Consider the following 7,798-nt stretch of genomic DNA (forward strand, 5'->3'; position numbering starts at 1 on the left):
AGGATTAACGTTACTTTCGTTTTTGAAAGGAATGCGCTGATCCCGATCTGCCTAAATGCGTTTATGTTCACGCGAATCATTTCAGAAGAAGTGAGTATAAGGGTTTTTTATGAATCTTTGCAAATTGCCTTTCCTAATATGTGCTAGTTAGCAATTTTCGCGGCTGAAGTTTACAGTCTGCTTGTCACCCCCGGAAGAGAGGGGCGGGGTCAGCAGAGCTCATTAGCATTTAAAGCAACATGGACTAATACAGCTTGCTGAAAACAGAGCTGATTTTGACAGGGTAAAAAGGGTGTTTTTTACACTACCATTGAGAAATTTTAACCAAAGTATGCTATAGACTTTTCATTAAGACCGTGAAGAATCATATCAACTTGTGGAAAATGGGCATCCGATGACCCCTTTAATATAATATAATATAATATTTAATATAAGAATGTTAATATAACACCATGTCTACACTGGACACGAGTGGCGCGGCGCAACAAAACACTATAGAACTCATTATAATCAGTGATGCTGTCTACAATGGATGCGGCACGGCACAACAAATCCCTGACAGTAAACTGATGCCGCATTCTATTTATGACGTACTGACACAAAGTTCAAATTATTTTCAACGGTTGCTTTGTCGCATCCAGTCTAGACAGACTTTAGCGGTTGCGTTGGCACGGTGCGACACGACAACTGTCGCGTCTGGTGTAGACACGGTGTAAGATTTTTTCTAGAATTGCAATAAGGAACATTCTTACAAACGTCTTGTTTAAAACATTTCTTAACTTCTTTCTTCAGAAGATTTTCATGAATCTGACCCTTGAACACGAGCATGAAATATCTCAGATTAGTGTTCGACAATACCAGCTTGTCAAACGCAAAAAGGTTCTCAAATGCTGTAAACATCTGCAAAAAGCGCAAGGTTTGATTCAGCCCTTTTCTTCCTACTAGGGTCAAGCTTATTGAATGGTGGGACATATTTCTCTAGAGTCACAGAGCTGGATTTTCAGATATTGAACAGACCACCTCAATCTGAAGTTGAAAACAGGCTCAGGATCCTCACGGACCAACTGGATGCCAAAGCACAGTGCGGAGCGATGAAGGGGGCAGCTGGGGCATAGATGAAACACACAAACGTGGGCCAGAGCCTTTAGCTTGCCGCAGGCGGTCTGGCATGATTTCCCTGTGGCCAGGAACATTTCACAGAACCCAAACAGCAAAGTAAGAGGTCCTTTACTGAGGGCAACACACATCGCTTCATTCCAGCACCCATCAGCCTGGTAAAGATGTGTAGCAAACATACGGCTACACAGAGATGTTCTGATGTACAGCGCTAATAAGCGTCCATCAGCAGGCCGTCTAATTGAGTAATTTGGAGCTAATCAGGGGCAGGAATTAGAGGAGATTACATACTAGTCTAGCGCTGGCCTCAGAACAATGGTCAGTAATCTGTGCTGATTCCCAAACCTAATCAGGGGTGCGGAGCTCTAGAGATCCGGGTTTAGTAGAGGGGCCCCGTCTGTCTGTCATCAACAACAGGCAAAGCTTGAAAAAGTGGAAGAAACATAAATATAGAGCCATAGAAGAGGGTACAGATAGTGATGGCAGGGCTCAATAATAAGATAAATTAAAAAAAACATGGCGATAAATCTCAGCATACCATAAATACAGCTATTGTAATTTAATTAAAATTAAATTACAATTGTAAAAGTAGATGTAAATCGAAATGAGAATGAAGAAAATAAATATTAAATGAAAAACATCTAAAAACTGTTTAATATTTTAGAATAATCTTTCTAAAAGCAAAGACATTTTAGCTGTGAGGAAAGTAAAAGTGTTTACAGGGCAAGTAAACCTGAACTACTGACCAGACTAACTAATTAAATAAAGACAAATTAAAGATGAAAATTAATATAAATAAATAAAACAAACATTCCGCAGAAGCATCAGACAGTATTCTAGTTAAAAAGAAAATCTCCAATTTGCAGCTAAAAATGTTATTCAGTACTTCATTTTTTTACTTTAAGAGATAACATTAATTCTGATAAGCTTACAAGAAGCTTCATAATTTGAAAAGTGTGACAATCTACAGGCCTTATCTCGGCTGAACCAGTGACAGGTTGTAATCGTTTTCCTAAGCACCTGCCCTCATGAACCATTCCCATATCTGAGGATCAGCATAAGAACGTGTTTAAAGACTTCAAAAGGTTTAAAGGTTTAGTGGACTACTACTTTCACTTCCACTTCTCTCTGATGACATACAAATCCACTTCTTTCAGGAAATGCTTGAAGGGAATCTCCAGACAATCCAATTTCACTGCAAACGGAAATTTCCTGAGCTGCCAATCCATGTGACCATTACAATGGGCATGTTGCACAAATAAAAGCATGCATTTGAGTATAAAACATCTGATTAGTGAAGTCCTGAAGATAATGCAATGAAGTCATTTAAGATAATGTAATGCAGAAATAACTTAAAGGGGTCATATGGCGATGCTAAAAATAACATTATTTTGTTTATTTGGTGTAATGCAATGTTTTTACGTGGTTTAAGGTTAAAAAAAACACATTTTACACATACCATGCATTATTGTTGCTCCTCTCTGCCCTGCCTTTCTGAAACACGTCAATTTTTATAAAGCTTATCGTTCTGAGTGAGCTGTGCTCTGATTGGCCAGCTATCCAGTGCGTTGTGATTGGGCGAATATCACTACACAGAGATGTTCTGATGTACAGCGCTAATAAGCGTCCATCAGCAGGCCGTCTAATTGAGTAATTTGGAGCTAATCAGGGGCAGGAATTAGAGGAGATTACATACTAGTCTAGCGCTGGCCTCAGAACAATGGTCAGTAATCTGTGCTGATTCCCAAACCTAATCAGGGGTGCGGAGCTCTAGAGATCCGGGTTTAGTAGAGGGGCCCCGTCTGTCTGTCATCAACAACAGGCAAAGCTTGAAAAAGTGGAAGAAACATAAATATAGAGCCATAGAAGAGGGTACAGATAGTGATGGCAGGGCTCAATAATAAGATAAATTAAAAAAAACATGGCGATAAATCTCAGCATACCATAAATACAGCTATTGTAATTTAATTAAAATTAAATTACAATTGTAAAAGTAGATGTAAATCGAAATGAGAATGAAGAAAATAAATATTAAATGAAAAACATCTAAAAACTGTTTAATATTTTAGAATAATCTTTCTAAAAGCAAAGACATTTTAGCTGTGAGGAAAGTAAAAGTGTTTACAGGGCAAGTAAACCTGAACTACTGACCAGACTAACTAATTAAATAAAGACAAATTAAAGATGAAAATGAATATAAATAAATAAAACAAACATTCCGCAGAAGCATCAGACAGTATTCTAGTTAAAAAGAAAATCTCCAATTTGCAGCTAAAAATGTTATTCAGTACTTCATTTTTTTACTTTAAGAGATAACATTAATTCTGATAAGCTTACAAGAAGCTTCATAATTTGAAAAGTGTGACAATCTACAGGCCTTATCTCGGCTGAACCAGTGACAGGTTGTAATCGTTTTCCTAAGCACCTGCCCTCATGAACCATTCCCATATCTGAGGATCAGCATAAGAACGTGTTTAAAGACTTCAAAAGGTTTAAAGGTTTAGTGGACTACTACTTTCACTTCCACTTCTCTCTGATGACATACAAATCCACTTCTTTCAGGAAATGCTTGAAGGGAATCTCCAGACAATCCAATTTCACTGCAAACGGAAATTTCCTGAGCTGCCAATCCATGTGACCATTACAATGGGCATGTTGCACAAATAAAAGCATGCATTTGAGTATAAAACATCTGATTAGTGAAGTCCTGAAGATAATGCAATGAAGCCATTTAAGATAATGTAATGCAGAAATAACTTAAAGGGGTCATATGGCAATGCTAAAAATAACATTATTTTGTTTATTTGGTGTAATGCAATGTTTTTACGTGGTTTAAGGTTAAAAAAAACACATTATTTTACACATACCATGCATTATTGTTGCTCCTCTCTGCCCTGCCTTTCTGAAACACGTCAATTTTTATAAAGCTTATCGTTCTGAGTGAGCTGTGCTCTGATTGGCCAGCTATCCAGTGCGTTGTGATTGGGCGAATATCAAGCATGTGACAGAAATGTTACACCCCTAACCATATTTGGAAACACACAGCGCCTCCACGACATGGTGGCAGCGGCAACAATATTACAGTAAGATTAAAAGTTACACCTCCTTTCTGTGTGTAAACATTTGGGCGGTGTTATGCAAATCTTCAAACACAGTGACGTAGATTTGTGGGGGCGTGTTTAAATGAGGCATTTAAGGAAGGTGTGGACGAGTCTTAACTTTTACAAAGAATCGCTCTTTGGGTTTGAGACTTTAGTCTTTGCAACTTTACGGATCTTATATGCACTAACAGCTTGTAACACTCCAAAGACAAAGGAAAACTTGAAATGGCATCATATGACCCCTTTAAAGCTACAGCAGTATGGGACAATCATTAGAAAAATAAATGTTGACACCATTCATAAAACACAAGTACAAGCTTTCAATATATCCTTAAATTAAACAGACAAGTAACTCACAGGCCATGCTGAAAGTAAAATATTAGCTCATGGGATAATTCACCCATTCTCATGTCCCATTATCCCAAATACAAATTTTAATTACATGAGTTGAGCAAATGGCATAATTTCCTTTTTAGCTTCTTCAATACAGACAAAGATGTAACTAATCCCAGCTTGTTCTCGATTCAAGGTTGCACCAGATCACAATCTCTCCTACTGCCTCAGTGTATGAGAGAATGTTAGCTAGCTGTATGCTTTGTCACTGTGTATCAAGCATGTAAAGCCTGTAATGTGTCTAATGCAACATGACCGTTCTGCCGTTCCCTATGGCTGTGATTCTGCGTGAACGTGACAACTCCTCACCGACCACCCACTGCCTTTCCATTAGTTAAAATACCTGAGGGAAAATAAACAATCTCAGAAGCCCCTAAAAGTCCCTTACCAACTAAAAAAGCTGGCATTTCTCAAAAGGAAGTTATGTGGGGGATGAAGAAAAGATAAAACGGTGATGAAACAGTTCAAAGAGATAAGGTATGGAGCAGATCACAGGTGATCTTGAAGCTGCATGACAGCAAGGACAGAAAAAAAGATCAAAACTTAGAGCTGAGCAAGATAAATACAATTATATTTAAACTTTGTCTATAAATACCAATATAGTGCAAACATATAGACCATATACTGCCCACAAAATCATTGAGTATGTTACATATATCGCCCAGCCCTTAAAGGAATACTCCACTATTTTTGAAAATAGGCTCATTTTCCAACTCCCCTAGAGTTAAACAGTTGAGTTTTACCGTTTTCGAATCCATTCAGCCGAACACCGGGTCTGGCGGTAGCACTTTTAGCTGTAGCTTAGCATAGATCATTGAATCTGATTAGACCGTAAGCATCTCGCTCAAAAATGACCAGAGTTTCTATATTTTTCCTATTTCAAACTTGAATCTTCTGTAGTTACATCGTGTACTAAGACCGACGGAAAATGAAAAGTTGTGATTTTCTAGGCCGATATGGCTAGGAACTATACTCTCATTCCGGCGTAATAATCAAGGAACTTTGCTGCCGTACCATGGGTGCAGCAGACGCAATGATATTACGCAGCGCCTGAAAATAGGCTTATTGGAAGTTACCTATCTGGGGACTATTTTCAGGCGCTGCGTAATATCATTGCGCCTGCATTTATTAATCTTAGTTAATGTTGATTCCAACATTTACTAATAATTATTAGAATCAAAAGTTGTATCGTTTAATGTTACTTAACTAACATTGACAAAGATTAGTAAATACTGTAACAATGTATTGCTCATTGTTAGTTAACATTAGATAATGCATTAAATACAGTTTAATTTTACAGTTCAACAAACGGAACATTAATGTAAAGTTACCAGACCAGCTATAAAACTGAAATCGGTTATTTCCACATGCATGAGGATAACAGGAAGAGACATGCAGTAGTTATGTCACATAAGAGCGCTTTCCACAGAATTCCGTTTTTAGAATATCAGTGCAGGAAACACATCCACAGAGTGCATCAGAAATCCAGCCACTAGTAGCCTCAACCCCAAACAGATTATTTAGAAAACTTTACAACTAAAATAACCATTATTTTGTACTGAAGTATTAAGGCTATGCAATTTAGAATACATGCCAGTTACCTTGATAGGTATTTTTGCCTGATAACTAAAATGTACCCAACTCAATATGCATTACCATTCAAAGTTTGGGGTCAGTAAATCTTTATTATTATTAATTATTAATATTATTAATTTTTACTTGAAACTAGTGCTGTCAAACGATTAACCTTGATTAATCACATCCAAAATAAAAGTTTTTGTTTACATAATATATGTGTGTGTACTGTGCATATTTATTATGTATATAAATACACACACACACACACACATGTATATATTTCAGAAAAATATGTTTAGGCCTATATATTAAATATATTTATATATAATATAAATTATATGAATATAAATATATACATGTAAATACTTTCAAAATATATACGGTATGTGTGCGTATTTATATATATATGCATAATAAATATACACAGTACACACATATATTATGTAAACAAAAACTTAAAATTTTTTATTTTAGATGCGATTAATCGTGATTAATCGTTTGACAGCACTCCCTGAAACTAATACTTTTATTCAGCAAGATGTATTCAATGAATAAAAATTGGCACGAAACCAATGAGAGAGTGAAAGTGCTGGCGATTGTTGACGGCCCGCATCAAGGACATTAAGAAAAGCCTTGTCCCCTCAGAGCTAAGAATGCATTAGTTTGCAATGAAATCCCTCTTTCCCCTGAAGCAAACACTAGAGCTCTAAACAAATCCATTGCTATCCCCTATAGTGTCTATTAAAACACAGAGCATGTTGAAGAGGGTACACGGATGTGCAAGTGCATTAGGAATGTAACATAAGCACTTGGGATGGAGAAGAAATGACAGAGACAAGTGCATGAGCAAACGTCCGTCAGCAGATGCTGTTGCCGCTTCCCACAAGTCTGATAGGTCAAAGGAGTGAGGCATGTGAAGTTAAGGAGATTACACAAACGGCGAGCATATACTGCAACAGGCAAAATCCAAATCTCATAGCGTTGTGTGGCCCAGCAGAGAGAGCTGACATATGTTCATCCTCTCGACATGAGCTTGCCGGGAAGCTGAAAACTGCTCCAATTAGACCTGCCTGCATCAGAATCCTTGATTATGTACTTTGTGAAAAGCTCACTGGCACAAAAACATCACGTAAGCAGCACTAATAAGTCTGCTGAGGCGGCACAGACTACAAATGAGAGGAGAACAAGGATGGGAATCATAAACAATTTAGCATAGCGGTTCCAGTTATTTAATAATTCCATTCTTGTGGTACTTTAGTAATGCTTTTTTCCCCTCTCAAATTAAACACTTTTTTTGTGAAATACCATTTATTATGACAAAATCTTTATCTGTGTTATGTATGAACTAATTATAAAGAATTACATGTTACAAGAAGTTCAGTTCTCATTTCATTGAGTTTGATATGATGAAATCAATGAATGGTTCAGCGAATATCTCTCAGACTGATTAAAACCAATAACTCATGAGTTTGACACTGATTTTGGGATCCTTTCTGAAAGATTCATTTAAAAAAAAAAAAGACACTGATGTAGCAACAAGTGAGCACACTGCAATAGGTAAATGTTTTATTTATAGTCTTTTTCAGCTCAATCTTTCTCATCTTCACTTA

General features: G+C 36.9%; 1 protein-coding gene and 1 long non-coding RNA gene across 3 annotated transcripts in view; one reads left to right on the plus strand and one right to left on the minus strand.

Moving 5' to 3' along the window:
- LOC107756651 (E3 ubiquitin-protein ligase TRIM62-like) overlaps window positions 1-7,798 on the minus strand; it is a 42,626-nt gene that overhangs the window by 30,227 nt on the left and 4,601 nt on the right. The gene's annotated exons all lie outside the window — the stretch shown is intronic.
- The window catches only part of LOC107756652 (uncharacterized), a 21,238-nt gene that overhangs the window by 11,190 nt on the left and 2,250 nt on the right, over window positions 1-7,798 (plus strand). The window contains exon 2 of the long non-coding RNA XR_001641844.1: window positions 7,021-7,026. This is a non-coding gene — a long non-coding RNA (uncharacterized LOC107756652). The remainder of the gene's footprint in view (window positions 1-7,020; window positions 7,027-7,798) is intronic.

Source organism: Sinocyclocheilus rhinocerous, unplaced genomic scaffold (assembly GCF_001515625.1).
Source record: "Sinocyclocheilus rhinocerous isolate Xijiao unplaced genomic scaffold, SAMN03320098_v1.1 scaffold532, whole genome shotgun sequence".
Classification (NCBI taxonomy): Eukaryota; Metazoa; Chordata; class Actinopteri; order Cypriniformes; family Cyprinidae; genus Sinocyclocheilus; species Sinocyclocheilus rhinocerous.